Below are 19,386 nucleotides of genomic sequence, written 5' to 3'. Positions count from 1 at the left end.
CATAACATGTTCCTTTATTTCTTTCATCCTTAACCTTCTCTAGTTGCAAGATTTCACTCAAAAAGTGTCGAACAAATACTTTGTACTCATCACAATGATAATACAGTTGAAATCAAAGGCTAGTATAGTGAGATTTTTTAAGCTTGGGAGAAAATTAGTTTTTGATTACATAAAGATATGAGAGAAACATTCAACACATCTATGACTTTGCCAACTCTTTCATTCTTTTCAATCTATTGGCTCCCCCATGCTTCATTATTTATATGTAGCATTTTGTAATCTAATTATAAAATAGAAACTAGTTGTAAGAGTTTAATCTAGATTCACATATTCATTTCAAATAAGGATTCCACAATTCTAATGTGTATCTTATGGATCATAAGAATGTTTTTCAAGCTTGTTTTATTTTGTAATAAGTTTGACCATAACATAACCCAAAAATTCAATATGTATATAGAAAAAGAAGACAAATAGTGTTGTCAGTAGTTACAAGTAATTGTAATTAAGGTATTCTCATGCTTTTTGACATACATATTTTTAATTGCTAGGCATTTTTACAATTTGGCTTTAGAATAAGATCAGGGCATTTTGTTTCAAGTTGATTTAGTTCTATGAAACTTATGAGATTAGTTGTCCTAGGAACTATGGAATGATAATTCTTGTTTAAATTATTGATTCCTTTGGCATATTTAATTTTTTAGGTGTTTGAGATTTGTGCTATTTTCATTTGAATATGAGATGTATAAGTTGGTACATAGATAAAATGTTTTAAAAGGTAGACCTAGAGTTCAGTCGCTAAGCATTTTTGGAGGTCATTCTATTTTCTCTTTTCCTTGTTGGATGGGCTAGATGACCCTATTTGGATGTGCTTTAGAGGGCCTACCACTATAAACATAGATCTTCATTGTGGTTACTATGATGAAGCACATGTATTGTGTGACTCACAACTTCTCAATGAGTGTATTATATTGTTTAAACCAGTACAGTAATTTCAAAGTAGATTATGCATCTAACATAGTGCATCTCTAACCTAATTGAAATTGATAAAGATTATACTGAAGTAGTTCACTATTTACGTATCCTATAACTGGCTATTGATTTGAGATCTTAATAAATATAGGTTTATAATTGGTTCCATTTTCTCTATTGTTTCACTTAAGTTGCATGTTTCTAGGTTATGAATTTGGTTGTTACTAGAGATAAACATATCTTTACTTCACCATTTTTTTTTTACTAATCTTTTTAACACATGAAATCTTGAACATGACTATAAACTTATGTGATTATTTTAAGTACTAGTGCATAATTTAGAGAGGTTCAGTGCCACTTTGTGAGCTATGATATTTTTATATCTAAAGACTTTTTGATGTGATTTGCAGATTCTTCTCTCCATTATTGATTTCAAATTTCCCATTGAGCCATAGAGGTACATTCTTCCTTATAGGTTTTTTAACTATAAAAATAAATTATTTGAACTTTAGGTTGATATTCCCACTCTAGTGAAAAATAAATATTTCAAAGTAGTAGAGTATCATGATATTGAATGACCATGGAGATCAGGTATCCCACCAATTGCATGTCGAGTTTGTGATTTCTATTTAATTGAAGGAGCATAACAACCATAATCTCAATATTAATTGTGACTCTTTTTTGGGGTTTGGGAGTTTCAATTTAACCCCTTTAATTCGCATTGGATTTGGTTGTCAAGCATAGGAAAATGTCAAGCAAGTCAAACATTCTTGCAACTTTTAAATTCATTTTGCAAATATCACCCTCTTCATTGATTTAAGCATACTCACTTGATCTCACCTACAAATGATCTTGCAATAAGGTCATGTATGTGAAGTTACCTATATGCCCACTTTTTGAGTAGTATAATTTAAACCCTTTCTTCAATTCCTTATTTTTTTGTTGCTCATAAATTGTATTATTTTAACACAACGGGACACTATTGTAACTTAAATTCATCCAAAATGGATGCTACTAAGTGTAAGAGTGTCTTCTAGAATGATACGTGTTTGTAGACCAAGGATGATTTGGTTCTATGAAACTTATGAACTTGGTTGTCCTAGGAAATGTACGGAGATGACAATTCTTATTTCAATTAATGGTTTATTTGGTATACTTAATTTTACCTTATTTAATGTATTTAATTTTTTTAGGTTTTCAAAATTGGTACCATTAGTATTTTGAATCTGAGATGTGTAAGTTGGTAAATAGACAAAAAGCTTACAAAGGTAGTGACTAGACTTCAATCCCTAAATATTTTTCGAAGTTATTCTATGTTAGAGTAATAAGGTGCTTTTTTATTAACTCTATTTTACTTAAGCTAAACTTTAAGAATATAATAATTGATTCTTTTATTAAGTATTATATCATGCAACCTAGGTTTTACCTTTTTAGGGTTTTGATCTCTTTTATAAGGATCGATTTCTCTTTGTAAAAACACATTTTGATTGAATAGCAATTTCTCTTTTCGCTCACAAAGAATGTCTCCTCTCTTATGGATTTGTGAATTACATCCTATATAGCTTTGCTCCTCTCTTCCAATGATAGGTGTTTGCATGCAATGATTCTTGGGAGTTGTAGGGTTGATCTTTCCTCAAATTCAACATGGTATCAAACCTCCAGACTTTAATGCTCTTGTTCTCTTCATGAGTGTTTTCATTTTGGTTTTCAGATCTGGTTATGTAGAGGATTTTTTTATTGGGATTTGGGGGAACTTTTAATTGTGAATACTTTGAGCTTAAACAAACATAACCGTTGAGTTTAGAGCATCCCCAAAACCACATTTCTATATAAAATTTGTCCCATTTGAACATAACATGTGGCAAGAAACTTTTGCCCCCAAATCATATTACCTAAGCACACATTACGTAGGGGAATTTTTTATTTACTTTTTTTAGCAAAAAAAAATTTGTTAAAGAAAATGGCACATGTCTTTTAAAGTAAATGGGAGCACTTTTTTTTAAAAAGTGCATGCAATTTTATTTTTAAAATGGGACACATGCATTTTTTTATGCACCCTACGCAATCTTTGTTTACAAGCAGCTTTTTACAGCCCACATGTCATCCTTTCGATTGTGTATCTGTATTGACAGTGCCTTGGTCCCTCCTAGTTGTTCATGCACTCTTTTTAGCATACTTTGGGTCCACCATCATCAAATCAATAGGCCCCATCAAGCAAGGTACACTCTCCTTGGAACCCCAATCACATGTTTTTGGCACGTGTTTTTTGGCATTGGCACCAATTTGGAGATTTTTTGCTCCATTTTGGGTGAGGACTATTGTTTAGGGGGGAGAGCCCTTTGACCTACAACTTATACCTCTTTGGCCAACCTATACTCCTACCCACCTCCAACACTGATGTGACCAATACATGCACATGCAATTTTTTTTCCAAAAGGTAGTTTCCTCCTTTTACCATGGTTTGTGGGATTAAAGGTGGATTGAAGCGTGGATTTTGAAGCATAATTGGAACTTTTTGGAGACTGTTTTGGAGACATTTTTTAGGTGCGTACCAGCTCACACCTATAATTTCCTTCAAAACCCACTCCATTTTTTAGTGGTCTCGTCAGCTTGTGCACAATTTAAGGCACCATTTTTGGGTCTTTGGAACATTGGGCTACCTCATGTGAAAAGGTCTGCTAGTTCAATCTTTGCCATGTGGGCTCTCCTCTTGGTGACATTAGCGATGGTTTTCCCCATGCTTTTTGTGGTTTTATTCATTTTGAATACGTTTTTCAATTTTTGAAGGCAGTTTGAGGTCTTTTTTTTGGCATGTGTTGGTAGTGTTACCAATATTTGACTAGTATTTGGCCAACCTCTTCGGTGGTTTTTTGGAGAGTAGTTTGGGCCTTTTTTCAATGGTATCCTAGCCTCACCAACATGTTGATTTATGGCCACCAAAATTTTCTCTGGCTCAATCTCGCTTTTTTTGACGATCTAGCTTTTTTCCAACATTGTTTTCTATTGAGGGCATGTTTCCTATTGAGGGGGACTTTTCTGGCATATTTTTGCCACAACGACCATTTGACCATCAAATTTGGGCTTGTCACTTGTTGATGTCAATGCCTCTATCATCACACTTAGTTTCCCTTCTAGCTCTCTTTGGACCTACCTTCACTTTTTTTCTCATATCTTGGGCCTATGGACTCCATTTTTTGCAAATCAGATTTTATCAAAAGTCGATTCTAAGCTCGTCGCACTGGTTTAAGTATTTTTTAGTTTTGATGCTTTTTTTATAGTTTTTTGTTGTCAAAGTCAAGAGTTCTATTTTTCACTCTAGGAGACATTTCTTTAGCATTCAATCTCTAATTTAGGAATTCTTTATATCATTGGAAAGGTCTTTTGTACTCTTTCCAATGATGCTAGTTTTTCCTGATTATACTCTAGGCATAATCTATTAAGTTTTTTGCATTTTGCATTTTGGTGGATATCTTGGTTGTTTTAGGTCTATGGATCATTTTTTGTTGCTTTAGATGGTTCATCATGGGTTGTACTATTTTTTGTATCAGCCTTATGTCTCTTATGGTCTTTGTGGATATCTATTGTATATAATTTTGCAAACACACTAAGATAAAGTGTCATTTTCCTTCTATATTTTCATTTCAGTTATTTTACCTTGTTTTTCCTTTTGATTCAAAAAATGTCATCTAAGGACACTCATGCAAATTACTGTATTCTTGGGATTCATTATATCTTGTTCCTTATAGTACATGCACTACTCTGATTCAAATATCATGGGGGTTGATGTTTTTCCTTTATTTTTCATCTACTTTTGTCTAGTAACATTTCCCTTCCATGAAATTAGCCTCATGACATATCTAAGATTGATCACCTCAATACACACATCTATATTCTTATGTGCATCTTGATCATGGTTCCTTGACATGCAGTTCTATTGGCTCACTTTTCTAGTTGCCTATCACCTAGCCCTTTTCTACATTAGGGGGGTTCTTATGCTTCCTTGGTTCGATGGAGTGAGCTATGTATTTAGTATTTGTTCCTATCTACTAGGTAGATGTAGTGCTTGGGTGCCTATACATTATCATGAGATGGAACATTTACCATATAGATACTCACATTTTTATTCATACTTTAAATACAACCTTCCTTGTTGAATTGATCAACTCTTCAAGCTTTGGTGTTTTATGTCATCTGTATCTTTGAATTTAGTTATTTTCCTTTGTGTGCCTCCTAACTTGAATAGTGTCTTTTAAGGGCATTCATGTAGATTATAGTCTTCTCTACCTAATAATGTTTTATTTCAATGGAGGTTCTTCATATCATTGGTTACTTTTTTATAGATCTTTGCAACTTCTACATGCTTCAGTGGTGTTCTTCATGATCATCCTTTTGTTCCTATCTTCTAGGACATTCTCTAGTTTGAAGGCTTCTGCAATCCTTCACTAGTTCTTTTAGTGTTCTTTCCATCTCTTCTTGGAGTAGGACTTTTCCCATGTGGTTCTCTTTATTTCTCCTCTTTACAAAAATTTGGTTGTGCTTGGGTACCTCATTGGGCTTTGTTGTCGGGACCTAAATTTACTTTGAACATTAGTTTCTAGGTTTTTAGTTGCTCCCTAAATTTATCTTAAGGAGGGTGATATAGTAATAATGGGTTTTCGTATTAACTCTATTTTACTTAAGCTAAACTTTAGGCATAAATAATTATTTTTATTATTAATGATTACCATGCAACCTACATTTTACCTTTTTAGGGTTTTGATCTCCTTTACAAGGATTGATCTAAACAACACTTTTTGATTGAATAACAATCTCTCTTTTTGCTCATCAAGAATATCTCCTCTCTTACGGACCTATGAATTCCATCCTCCATAGCTTTTCTCCTCTCTTTATTTTCTGTTGCAGTTGTTTGCATGCATTGATTCTTGGGAGTTGTGGGCTTGAGCTTTCCTCAACTTCAACATTCTATTTTCTATTTTTCTTAATTATATTTAACTACTATATATTGGATGGGTTAGACAACCCTATGTAGATTTGATTTATATGACCTGTCACTATAAACACGGATCCTCATTGTGGTTACTATGATGGAACACATGTATTATACGAGTCATAACTTCTCAATGAGTCTATTATATTATTTAAAATATTATAATAATTTCAAAGTAAATTATGCATATCACATAATTCATCTCTGACCTAGTTGAATTTTATAAAGGTGTTAGAATAAAGAATTAACTTAATTAATAAGATTCAAACTTGATCGTTAAGTTACATTTACTTATCTCTTAAGATAACACTTTATGCATTAGTGATGTTTAATAATTATATTAATTATTAAATGATTACATTTTAGGGTTTCCTATTTTAGGTTACCAGGTCTCCTTTATAAGGATTGATCATTGTATTATTTATTGATTTGTTTGATTTGATCATATAATGCTTCATATTTTCATAACCCAAACCCTTACTCTTTTATTCCATTCTTTTCGGTGACAAATTATCTTTGCATATAGGTAATCTTAACTTCATGAACTTGGATTGACAACTTCTACATGAAATCAAAGTGTTTACCTGCTACAACTTGTTTTGGTTTTGAAGAATTTTGGAGTAATGGGGGTTCATTTGGATAGATTATAGATAGATTTGATTTTTCTAAAATAATAGGTCACCTATTTTTAGGTGTTCTTTTAGCCTAAATGAACCTCACTATTGGGTTCATATTACCCCAAAACCCTTATTTTCATTAACAAAAATTTATCCAATTTGGACATAGTTGTAATTTGAAGCAAAAAAGTTTAGCCTAAGGTCGTATGACCTTGGGCACAAAATACGATGTGGTGATATTTTTAAAAATTTATATTAAAAAAAAAATTACCATTGATTTTTTTTATTAAAAAAAGGAATTCTTACATTAGGCAACACTTTTACAAAGGGTCATGTGTCATTTTAAAGACCACACCATCCGTCAGTACTGCACCCCTATACCCATGTACCACTATGCACAATACTTTTCTTGCTCCTCAAGCTTCATGATCTTCTCATTGATGTGACCCTCACTGGTCTTTGTCCTTTGTACTCAAATTTTGGGTCATGTTAGACCGTGCATAAGTCCTAGGTAGTTCCCCTGTACACTTTTCATGGGACACATATGCACCTCATTAAAGAGCTTAAGCAATCAATATGAGCCCCATGTGCGAACACACGAACATTTCCACATGGTAAGAATATAAGGCTATCATATTTTTCATGTTTTCCAAAGTGTTATAGACTAACCAATAGAAAGATTGATAAATTTAGTCATCAAAGGTGTTATTATTGCTGGCAACACAAGCGAAGGAATTTTTGACTGGTAGAAAAGCACAACCGACAAGGCACACCAATGTGTGACCCTAACACTCAAGGGAAATTAGGAAAGATGACAAGCATAGTGGAAGTGATAAGAAAGGTAATCCATTTAGATAAAGCATGTTAAGTGAATTCAACACAAGTAAAAGAAATCCAAGTGGAAGAAACAACAAACATGATAGCAAGGTGACTTAGTATGATGAGCAAAAAACAAGATACTTGTGACTACCTAGTCATGTAGAGGGTAAGAGTACAATTGATGTTGCATTTAATGGTGATGGGAGAAAGGACCAAGGCACATTTGAAAGAATTCAAAATTGAATTTTTTACAACTATACCTAGTCACCTGAAATACATTGCACCCGTGACTCTTGTACAAACAAGCCACAACCTGACAAGGGCGGTGCACCACTGCAATGAGTGGTTGAGTTAGTAATAGGGAGAGAACTCAAATTTTGAATTCTTAGGTCAACACTTCCAAGAATAGATAGAAGAAGAGTATAAAAGAAAACTAAGTTGAAAGGGAGAATGTTATATGGCCAAGTGAATAGCATGACAGCCATAAGTGCCAAGCTAAAGTGGAATCTCATAAAGTGAAGAAGAGTGATTAGAGAGAGATCATCTTCAAGGAAATGATTTTGTTGAGAAGAGGAGAGTGGGTCTAAAACAACACATAGAGTATCATGCACTCAAGCTAAGAGAGTAAAGAACACCAATAAGTAGAGACTAAAGTCGCAGAGCACAAAGAAGATAGAACATAGTTCTAATATTAGTCAAGCAAATGGAAGAAGGATCTAAATCAAGCTAATTTTAGTAGCTAAACTGATAATTTATTTCTTTTTTGTTTACTTATCTATACAACATCAAATCACATCGAGGTTAGATCCTAATAGGTTCTTCGTACAAATCCCTTAATAAGATGACACATTAATGTTGGTCTCAGATTGGTTTTGACAATTGAGTGTCAACACACTTAAGAAATTTCTAAGTTGATGTCGAGTATAATATAGATGTCGAGCTACAATATGTGTCGAGCCAAAAATTCAACAGGTGTTGAGTTATTCAGATGCCAAGTAGATAGACAGTGTCGAGCAAGTTTCAAGTGTCGAGCTAGCATATGTGCCGAGTAAAGTATAGGTGTCAAGCAAGACATAATTCCCATAGATGTCAAGCAAGACAGAATTATTATGTGTGTTGAGCATCAACAATCAGTAAGTGTTGAGTAACATAGAATCAACATAAGAGTTTGTGCCCTCACAAACTAAGATGTAAACCATTTTTGAGCCCACTCAAGAAGAATCTCAAAGGATCTAAAAGATAAGATCAAATCTATTACATTCCCTATGCAATAAACATGCAACCAATCATAAAAATGGAAAGAATTGAGCAATAAAAATGGATGAATCTCAATCATAGATTCATACCTACCCCTAACTCTCAAAACATTTTTAAGGAGGTTGAAAGCCCCTAATGAGAGAGAGAGAGAGAGAGAGAGAGAGAGAGAGAGAGAGAGAGAGAGAGAGAGAGAGAGAGAGAGAGAGAGAGTTTGATACAAGAATGCAAGGAGAGATTGCTAGTGAAGTTTAAAGAGGTGTGAAGACTTAGAAGAGGAACAACATTGCAAAATCAAGTTATCAAAAGAGAGTATCAGCACTTCAAATAGAGTTACATCATATCAAGAAGGATCATATCAAATTGGACAAAACAAGTATTTGAAATCAGCAATTGAAGATTACAAGTTGTCAAGTCAACACATTCTACAATACTTTCTAGCCATTGTATTAGGAGAATGAAAATCCTATGATGATAGGTTGGTTTAAAAACCATGTTGTAAATCCTTTAATAGGGTGACATTCCAAGTGAATGTTTATAAATCCTTTAGACAGGTCACTTTTAACAGGGTGTTAAAGCCTTTTATAGGGAAGGCCTTTCATAGGGCAGACCATTGATGATGGTCAAACTTTGTAACCTTGACAAGTTACATATTGTTGCAGTGATAAGTTGTGGGTGTCATCGCCACCCCAATTTTACCTTCTCATTTTGGAGGGTTTCTAGGTGATCAAATCTTGTGTTATCTATTTTTCATGCATGTCTTTACCTTCATGTTAATTAGATGTGTTAGATGCATGTGATTGATTTCAGTTAAATAGTTTTAGAGGTTAAAGTTTGGTACTTCTGATTAACCACCCCCACCCCACCCCCCCCTCTCAAAAGTATCCTTCCCACTTGTGAATTCCAACAATTGGTATCAGAGCCAAGTTCTCACAAGGAGAAGCCTTGCAACTTGGAGAAAAGATCTAGAAATCGAAGTCTACAAACTTGGGAAGATCATAGAGAACCAAGAAATTGAGATTCATCTCATTCTATAGTCTCTGGAAGAAGCTAGGGAAGAATTGAGGAAATCTTTAAAGAGAACAGGAGAGATTGCCATAGCTGAGAATGATACATAGTACAAGGAGATTGACACCTCAAAAGTGTTTGCAAATGGAAATTCCAAGGAGTTTGATGCAACAATAACAAATCTGATGGAGAAGAATAGAGCACAAGTAGAAGAGATCAGAGCTCTCAAGATTGAATAAGAATCTCAAGCCATGATGCTTTGTGAAGTGACTGAATAGAAGAAATTAAAAGAGTCATTGAAGATAATGCTATGATAGAAGATGACAAGAGAAACCTTGCCAATAGATTGGAGGAAAAGTCAATTGAGCTTGCAAGAATTCCCAGCATGTAGCTAGACACCCTAAGTTAGATGATGAATGCACATCATGAGCTAAATGTTAAGAACATTGAGATCTCCACACTGAAGATGCAAAATGAAAAACTACAAAATGACTTGAGAAGAGAGAAGGAAAATGATTTCTAAAATCACCAAGATCTAGCAATGACACTTTAGGATTAGGATACACTAGTACTAAAAAAAGAGGAGTCATCTAAGATTGCAGAAGAAAGAAGTGACAAAGGTAAGAATACTAAACCCACTTGTCATTTTTGTCGTAAAAAATGACATACCTCTAATGTGTGCAGGAGCAAGAATGATAATCAGCATGACAAACCTAAAAACATGAGTCACTATCACAAGTGCAACAAGCAAGGACATCAAGCACATGACTACAGGATTAGAATTATTAGAACACCAAGATTTGAAGTGCACTGCAAAAAGTATGGACATAGAGCTTTTGAGTGCAGATTAAAGCCTATGTGGACACCTAATCAACCAACAAGGTCAAATAATCATGGACATCACTACAATTGGGACTACAACACTAGGTAGAGTTGTCACTACTGTCAAGAGTATGGACACATCCCTGAAAATTGTATAAGAACACATTTCAATGGAAGCTACAGCAGATGGTTGAACCAAACTACATGCTTCAGTTGTTTGAAGACTGGTCACATCAGCAAGAACTGCCTAGCAAGGTCAAAAGCACCTAACTCTAAGTTTAACAAAGGAAAAGGAAAGGTAGATGTTCAACACATCAAAGGAGAGATGAATAAAACATGGAAGAAGAAATATGGAAGTAGCACATCCAATGGAGGGATCACTTCACCTAAAAGGTCAAGTGGTCACACTTCATCTAACTAAGCAAAAGAAGGTATGTGGAACTAATATACAAAGCTTTATCACACATCAGTTCCAAGGCAAGTAAGTACTAAAAAGGATAGATCAGCATGAATAGAGATGCAAAGTTAAAATTTCAAGTTTTCACAAGTGTTGTCGAGTAAGAAAAGTTGTTCTCAGATGTCGAGTAAAATCCTAGTGTGTGTCGAGTTGTCTGCCAAAGTAAGTAGAAGCCAAGTGATTAGTTACAACCAAGTTAGCAGTGGATACTGAGCGAGGGAAAACTATTATTGAAGACAAGCAAGGGAAACTCTAGTGTATGCTGAGTAATTTGAAATCATTGGAAGCTAAGTAAAGTAGAATTGCTCAAGAAGTCAAGTGGACAGTTGTAAACACATTAAGAATTAAATGCTATGAAACAAGGGTATATGATCGCATTTTGAATCAATTTTCACCATCACAAGCAAAAAGAAAGAATGAGAAGAGCACAAAAAGGATTTCAAAGTAGAGAATCAAGCATTTGAGTAGATTTCAACATAGATTCAGTACAGTTTTGATGATTCAAGGTATTTTACTTGTGCCGAGCTACACAGTTTCAAAATTTCTTTGTGTTGAAGCCTTAGATTGTACAAATGGCCTCTGGCTCTAAAAAACTCCATGAAAAAGAGTCGTTTGAAGTCCAGTTTGTATCAAATGAAGTCAAACAACCCAATTTTTGACCTATTCCTAAAGTTGTGTACAAAAATGACCCCGTCGAAGCCCTATCTGTTATTCCTCCTAAAGTGGTAATGGTGCAAGATGTTAGGAGATGTTACAAATGCAAAATAGGTTCTATTAGAGACATGGAAATTAGGGAGGCATACAATAAATTGTGTGAAAATGGGGTCTTGAAAGAAGAATTTCAAATCATTGAGAAGAAGAGCTTAATCCATGCCCTAGATTTTCCCACAATGTTTAGGACTGAATGGATTATAATTGTGTTAAGTAGGATACATGATGGTAGTTTATGGTTGAAAGATGGACTAGTCAAAATCTCAAAAAGAATTATTCATAGGGTAACTGGATATCCAACCCTAGAATGGCCCAAAACACTGAGGAGTGATTCAAAAGAAGCAATTGAGAAGAATACTGGAGCTAAGTGGAACAAGAGAGGCATGACCATTGATACCATTAAGGATCCTCTTGTTGATTTTGTTGTTAAATTCATTTCCCATAAATTCTACAATCTAGTAGACTCAACAGTGTTCCCTGTATTGCAGTAGACATTGGTTACAAACTTGTCAAAAAGGATCATACCTATGATCTAGTTGAACTACAACTACAACAGATTATGGAGAATTTGGGAGCTATAAGAAGAACAAAGGGAGCTCAATACAAATTTTGAGCAATTTTGACATGTTTATTCTTCTATGTATAGAATGAATTCCCTTCTTTTGGAAAGGTAAGCTACAAGACAAACTGGTCTATAGCAGTCCAAGTGAATGAATACATAGAACAAATGGGAGGAAATTTTGAGACAATCGTGACCAGCTACTTTGAAGACTTCAAGAAGTCTATGAAATAGAGACTAAGGATACCTATTTCATTAGTTGAACAACACAAAAATGATATATGTTTTCTTGTTGATATTGGTTACACCTAGATCCAAGCAACCATACCAAGGGTAAGATGGCTTAGGCCACTTGGTTATGAGATAAATATTGATGAGGCATCTATAGCAATAACAACACTACTTGTAGAGGGAGTAGATAAAAGTGCTAAACCCTTTGGAACCTATGATGTTGTAAGATCTAAAGTGGATATGGAATTGAAAATTGCTTAACACTAAAGAAAAGGGACAAATTAGTGAAGAAGCTTAAGGCCAAATTTGGAGAAGGGGTTGCAGAAGCAGAGGACGAAGAAGATGAAGATGTTGAAGAACAAGAAGGTGTCAAGGAAGAAGAGGAAGCACCTAAGGCTAAGCCTAAGAAGAGGAAAGCATAGAAACAACCTGCTACTTAGCCTAAAGGCAAGAAGAAAGCTAAGCCAAGCTCGACAAAACCTACCACTAGGGCAAATACAAGGGCTACAACAAAGGTGGCCAAGGAACAAGAAAAGAAGAAAGCCAAAGAGTAGGGAGGACCAATAGAGAAGAAGCAAAGAATAAAGTATGTGGCACCTCCTAAATCAAATGAGGAGAGGATAGAGTCTGATGACAATGGAAAATTCAGAGTGGTAAGTCATACCATTAAATCTGATTTGGAAAACACATGTGACAACATTAGGGACAATGTACACTTATCAGGGCTTAAAGGTATTGATTTCAATAAATTGAGTAGAGAGGAGCAAAACATGGTAGAAGAATCAATATACACCATGATGGAAAAGTTCAAGGATACTCCACTTGAAATAGATAATACTATGCCTAAGGAGTTATATTCTATTGTTGAAAATAAATGGCATTATTGCCTAAACATGGAAAAGGAAATAAGAGAGTCAACATTGCCTCGTGTGATGCATGAACTCACAAAAGGCCAAATAAGCAAGGCTAATAAGAAGCATGGGAGCGAATTTGCACCCAAGTATAGAGCCTTCAGCATATTGAAGAATAAAATTGAGGATGTTGTGAAGAAGTCCACTCTAATGTGAAAAGTAATCTATGGCCTCACAACTATAAAGGAAGGACAATAAGATCCCTTTGAAGGAAGAAACAATGATAAAGAAGAAGAGGAAAATGATAAGGAAGAAGAAGGAGAAAAAGAAAAGGAAAATGTTATAGTGGAGAAGGAAACACAAAAGGTTGATGTGGCAACTGCTGAGGAGCAGCAATAGGAACAGAGTGTGCAAGACACACAATTGCCACCACCAAGTCCTCTACATGTAACTCCCAGACCTGCATAAATAGTAATTGTAAAGGATGTTCCTGACAATACTGGTTAGAACATAAACCCACTAATTGTAGAGGACCTTAAAAAGATCCTTCACCAGACCACACTACAATCACAGTTGTGTACAAATCCAGTCTTGGTGAGTGTGGAAGAACTACAGAAAGTTGTAGCTGACATCACAAAGGAGAAGGTGAATCCACAAGAACCACCTACATATATCCAAATAGATACAAGTGGACAACCACAAGAGAAAACAACACAAGACACATCTGCTAGGGTTGATTCCACAGTCACAATGACTTCAATTGCCAAGGAGCGAACAAAGAAGCAAACAGGATAAAAGGATATCTCTATTCCTATAGCACAAGGACAAGGTGCACCACCTTAGATCACAATTATTGATCAAGGAAGAATTGAAGAGGACAAGGAGATCCCTAAGGAGAAGAAACAAGAGGTAATTCAAATACTGATCAATTTGCCTACAACAGGGACTCCCACAGGAACAACACAATAGTCGAGCACTGATGTAGTACCGCTTCAAATATAAGCTTCAGGCTCGAGCTCTACCGAGGTTGCAAGGGTACTTCACTATGGAGACCTTGCTCTTGATGAGGAGATAGTCATTCCAAGGCATGACTATAAAACTATGAACATAGACTAGATTAATGAAGTGCAAGAGACACTAGAGAAGAATAAGAAACAAGAGATACTCAGAAATGAGTATAAACAAAGGCAAGCATTGATAGAAATAAAAGACTAGATGCATTTAGCTTGCAAGTACCTAATGAAACCAAGCCCATAATGGATCAACTAGCCAATATAGTGGACTAGGTACAGAATGAAGACCTAGACACAAATGCAAAATTGCTAGAATGGTTTGAAAAGAAATTCCAAATGAAGGTGAATGAATGAATATGAAGTGAGATAGCACTGTCACAAGTGGAGTTGGCAAAGAAGTTTGAAAAGGTAAAAGCAGTACTTGAGAACATATTCTCACTATACTCCAAACTATGTGATCCATCAATTTTCACACAAGAAACCAGCCAAAGGATAATGAACTTGGAGAGGAACCTAAAAATATCAAGCATGTAGCTACCGAAGGATCCAGCTCAGAGTGAGAATCATTTTTCTATTTCGCTTCACACTCAAAAGGAATTAGCTGTGCTCATAGCAGATAAGGCTAACATAAAGGCCAAGTTAATACAAATATAATATGTTATAACCCCTCACATGGAAGTTTTGCACAAAGAACTAGCCTATGTAGAGAATGTCTTGAAGAAAGATCCCAATCTTTCTACATTGGAAGGCCTAGTACACCTTGTAGCAGAAACAACCATCCAACTTAAAGCACTAGAAATTGCATTAGACAATTGGGATGCTACTTTGAAGATCATAATGGAGGTAAACAAATCCTTTTTGGCTAAGTATTCAATTAATGCATAGAATCCTTTGACATAAGTTTCAAAAGGAGGAGATAATAAATTAGGATATCCAAAGGGGGAGATAATAAAATTTTGAGTTTTGAGGAGAAGATAAAACTAAGGGAGAGATAAGGAGATAAAGCCAAAACGTTGCAAAAACTACAAGGGAAGATATGAAAAAGGGTGAGTAAAAATAGAGTAGACAAGGGAAGGAATGACAAGGCAGAGATAAAGAGTATTAGATTAATCAGCATGAGACAAATCTAGCATAAGGAGTTTTGGATACAGAAATGGCACATCAGCTTAAGGGGAGTTATAAGTTTTGAGGTATATAGTCTTCTACTAAATTTTGAACAAGTTTTTGAAATTTTGTACATATGTCGAACAAGATGTATATTATACTCATAGAGATCAGATTCATAATGTTTAGTTAAGTGTTTTTGACACGCATGTCAAAGGGGGAGATTGTTGGTCTTAGATTGGTTTTGACAATTGAGTGTCAACACACTTAAGAAATTTCTAAGTTGATTCTAAGTATAATATAGATGTCGAGCTACAATATGTGCCGAGTCTGAAATTCAACAAGTGCCGAGTTATTCAAATTCTGAGTAGATAGACAGTGTCGAGCAAGTTTCAAGTGTCGAGCTAGAATATGTGACGAGTAAAGTATAGGTGTCGAGCAAGACATAATTCCTATAGACGTCGAGCAATATAGAATTCCTACGTGTGTCGAGCATCAGCAATTAGTAAATGTCAAGTAACACAAAATCAACATAAGAGTTTGTGCCCTCACAAACTAAGATGTAAACTATTTTTGAGTTGACTCAAGAAGAATCTCGAAGTATCTAAAAGATAAGATCAAATCTATTACATTCCTTATGCAATCAACATGCAACCAATCAGAAAAATGGAAAGAATTGAGTGAGAAAAATGGATGAATCTCAATTGTAGATTCATACCTAACCCTAACTTTTGAAACCTTTTTAAGGAGGTTGAAACCCCATAATTCGAGAGAGAGAGAGAGAGAGAGAGAGAGAGAGAGAGAGAGAGAGAGAGAGAGAGAGAGAGAGAGAGAGAGAGAGAGAGAGAGAGAGAGAGTATAATATGAGAATGCAAGGAGAGAATGATAGTGAAGTTTAAAGGGGTGTGAAGACTTAGAAGAGAAACAACATTACAGAATCAAGTTATCGAAACATAGTATCAACACTTTGAATAGAGTTACATTAGATCAAGAAGGATCAAATTAGATTGGATAGAACAATGATCTAAAATCAACAATTGAAGATTGTAAGTTGTCTAGTCAACACATTCTACAATACTTTCTAGCCATTGTATTAGGAGAATGAAAATCCTATGATGATAGGTTGGTTTAACAACCATGTTGTAAATCCTTTAACAGGGTGACATTCCAAGTGAATGTTTATAAATCCTTTAGACAGGTGACTTTTAATAGGGTGTTAAAGCCTTTAACAAGGCAGGCCTTTCACAGGGTAGACCATTGATGATGGTCAAACTTTGTAACCTTGACAAGTTACATATTGTTGCAGTGATAAGTTGTGGGTTTCATCCCCACCCCAGTTTTACCTTCTCATTTTGGAGGGTTTCTGGGGGATCAAATCTTGTGTTATCTATTTGCATGCATGTCTTTACCTTCATGTTAATTAGATGTGTTAGATGCACGTGATTGATTTTAGTTAAATAGTTTTAGAGGTTAAAGTTTGGTGCTTCTAATTCACCCCCCACCCCACCCCCCCCCCCACTCCCCCTCCCCTCTTAGAAGTATCCTTCCCACTTGTGAATTCCAACAATTAACTTGTGTTTTAAAGTCATTTAACCAGGCAACTCCTAACAGAGCAAGATCTTAACAGGTTTTATTTAAATTCCCTAATAGGGGTACTTCATAGTGTCATTGTAGTCTTTTAACAAGGATAAGTTCTTGGACGAGCCCACTACAGAATAGTGCAAACTTGTGAGAATTGACTCACACACTATGGATTTTACCCAAGTTAGATTTCTATTAGATGAATATTGTGTTATGTGTTGTTATTTTCATGTGATATGTTTTTTTCTTAACCCTGACCAATTGAGTTATAGCCTGTACTGAATGATAGATAAGTAGTGAGTGTAATTTGTAAGTAAAAAGTTGTGCATAATGAGTATACTAATTTGTCCCCCCCCCCCTCCATCTTAGTATATTGACTTGTGGATGGGGCCAAAAGTCGATATCAGAACGTAGGTCCTCAAAGAGACAAGAATTTAACAACTCGAGGAAAGGATAGAGATGTTTAAAAGAGATGTACCAAATTTCTCTAGGGAAAATTATAGATCGTGGTGCAGAAAGATGTGGTTGCATCTAAAGAATCTTGGAGATTCTTACTAGACCCATGTAGAGGTAAAATATGTAGAACCAACTGGCCAACTCAGTACCGACCAGTTGCAAGAGAAGGAGATACATCCAACCACAATGAATGCTCTAGCAAGTACCCTATCATACTCTGAATATAAAGATGTGGAGGAATTGGAGAGAGACTACAAATTGTGGGAGAAGATGAAGGTTGTCTGTGGTGGAGACAAGCATGTCATGAGGGATAAGGCTGAAAGTATACAAGGAAAGTTTGATTGAATGAGAATGCAAGAAGGTGAAGAGATTGGAGACTATGTGAAGCGAGTGAAGGACATCATGCTATCCATTAGATCATGTAGAGGAGTAATATCATAAAATGAACATGTGAGTAAGATGCTAAGAACCCTACTACCCAAGTATGCCATAAGGGTGTCATCCATCCAAGAGCTAAGAACCATCGACAAGATGGAGGTGTTTCTTAACGCATTGGTAGGAAAGTTCACTATGTTTGAACTTAGCAATTTTGACAATACTCAACCACCTAAGGTCAAAACTATGTTCAAGGCCTTAGTTGCACTAGCTGCAATGCCAAGAGAAAGAGGAGAACCAAGCTTGTCCAGACACAAAAGGGAACATAAAAAGGAGTTGGAGAGCTTGTATGATGAAGAAGTTGAACAAGAAGAGTCAAACGCTTTGTTTGGAAAAAAGAATGGTCAAATTTAAAGGGAAGCACAAGGGTAAGCTTCCTTTCAAATTCTTTAACTGCAAAAAGGTAGGAGATTATGTTGTTAGAAGTCAAAAACTTGTCATAAAGGAGACTAGCGAATGGAGAGAAAAAAACAACTAGAAAAGTTCCAACAAGAATTGGTCAAAGACAAAAGAGAAGAAGAAATGTTACATGGATAAAGAAGGTGTGACTAATGAAGAGTCAACCAAAAATGAGGAAGATGATGAGGATGAAGTGCCCTTTATTTCAATCATAGAAGAAAGGGTGGAGAGCCCCTTGATAACAAGTACCAGTATCCACAAAAATTGAATAATAGATAGTTGTTGCTCACATTACATGTTAGGTGATAGGAGCAAGTTTGACAAGGTCAAGGCCTACAATGGAGGAATAGTGAAGTTTGGAAATTACTTTCCATGTACAGTGATAGGTAAGGGTATTGTAGCCCAAATGAATCCACTACTCGTGAAGATGTGTATCTAGTGGAGGGATTGAAATACAACCTGTTGTGTGTGGCTTAGCTAATGGACAAAGGCTATAGGTTAAATTTCAACAAAAGGTTTTGCAAAAATATTTGACAAGACATGGAAGCTACTAGCTCTAGGAGAACAAAGCAGAGGTAACCTTTTTCTACCTCAATATTTTTGGTGATACTTTCATGGTAGCTAGAAATGACAATAGTTGGTTACAACATAAGAGGTTGTGTCATTTAAACTTTGAAATCATTGTCAAAGAAGGAAGGAAGAATTGTGTAAGGTGTTTACCCCTTATTATTAAATCTGACAATGTTATGTGTAAAGATTGTCAATTAGGAAAGTTGGAAAGTTCAAGTTTTTCATGTCAGAATATGCATTAGATCTAGTTCATACAGACTTGTGTGGACCTATGAGGCAAAAGAATGTAGAGGGTGATATATACTTTATGTTGTTCATTGATGATTTTTCTAGAATGATGTGGATTGTTCAATTGAAAGATAAGTTAGAAGCATTTCACATGTTCAAAGTGTACAAGGAAAAGGTGGAAAGAGAGATCGGTAGAGCACTAAAGTGACTAACATTAGACTAAGGAGGTGAGTTCACTTCACAAGACTTCAAAAGATACTATGAGGAGCATGGAATCATAAGGAAAATGTTAGCTTTTAAAACACCACAACAAAA

This window comes from Cupressus sempervirens, chromosome 6 (assembly GCF_028749045.1).
Source record: "Cupressus sempervirens isolate cs-2001-9-10 chromosome 6, ASM2874904v1, whole genome shotgun sequence".
Lineage (NCBI taxonomy): Eukaryota > Viridiplantae > Streptophyta > Pinopsida > Cupressales > Cupressaceae > Cupressus > Cupressus sempervirens.
Note: the sequence above shows the minus strand (reverse complement) of the source record.